Below are 1,050 nucleotides of genomic sequence, written 5' to 3'. Positions count from 1 at the left end.
CCTTTTATAAGCTGCTTTGGTCAGTGTTTCTATCATAGCAAAAGAAAAGTAACTAATACACAGGCCTATGTAATGTGACTGTTAAGGTTCAGCATAACTTGATCGCCTTAAGAAAATAGTTTCTGTCTGATCTCTCCATTCCCAGGGTAAGTTAAAACCTCTTTTTAAAAATAGTCCCTAAATACCATAAAAATTTTGCCCCCCTCTCTCTCTCTCTCCCTCTTTTTTGTTATAATTCTTTGTTTATATCTCTTGTCCCCCCTTGACTCTAGGTGACTTAAATTTAAAGGCAATGCCTATCAGCTTTCCTCTTCCTCTAGTACCCTCTCTAGTGTCTAAATGTGTGTTTACCAAGTGCTTAGTAGAGAAATTAATGATAATAATCACATATTGCAATAGCATTATATTTATGTGGTAAAGTATTTATCATAGTGAATTTATTTCCTACATATTGAATTGTTAGAATCAGATTTAGGACAAAATGAAAGCTATCCTAAAAGGAAGTAGTGTAGTTGAATGGGTAAGAGTTTAGCTTTCAGAGTTATACAGGTCAAGCTTTGGCACATTCTTCTTTAACCAGTTAGATTTAAGCTCTTGAGCAAGTCATTCATCCTCTTAATGGGTTGTTTGTTTCCTAATATATAAAGTGGGGAGAATATTAGTTATGTGGATTCCATGACATATATAATTCATATAAAATGTGACAGTACTTTACACAAAATTAATTCTCAATAAGTGTTATTTTACTGTTATTATAATTATTGTTATTTCTAATTTTCCCTATCTAGACTTACTCCTCCTTCTTGGGCTAGATCATCAGAATTTTTTCTTGTCACAACACCTGTTGAAGTAAAATGACACAAGTTGCTACTTCACCCAAAAGCGGCGTTTTTACTCTGCCCCTTCTTAACAGCTCAATGGATCCTAGCAAAAGGCCATTGAGCGGGTTTTAAAAGGGGAGATCATTTTTTGAAAAAAAAATAAAAATTTGTGTATAATTGTGTGCATGCATGGTGTGTGTGTGTGTGTGTGTGTGTGTGTGTGTGTGTG

At 34.2% G+C, this 1,050-nt stretch overlaps 1 non-coding gene across 1 annotated transcript; it reads right to left on the bottom strand.

The window, feature by feature from the left end:
- Window positions 1-827: 827 nt before the first annotated feature.
- On the bottom strand, window positions 828-959 carry LOC115069123. Its single transcript, XR_003848424.1, has one exon. It is a non-coding gene; the product is annotated as a small nucleolar RNA SNORA21 (small nucleolar RNA).
- Between the last annotated feature and the right edge of the window lie 91 nt (window positions 960-1,050).

Source organism: Nannospalax galili, unplaced genomic scaffold (assembly GCF_000622305.1).
Source record: "Nannospalax galili isolate Female #2095 unplaced genomic scaffold, S.galili_v1.0 C48667237, whole genome shotgun sequence".
In the NCBI taxonomy this organism is placed as follows: domain Eukaryota; kingdom Metazoa; phylum Chordata; class Mammalia; order Rodentia; family Spalacidae; genus Nannospalax; species Nannospalax galili.
Note: the sequence above shows the minus strand (reverse complement) of the source record. Positions and strands in the feature narration are given on the sequence as shown.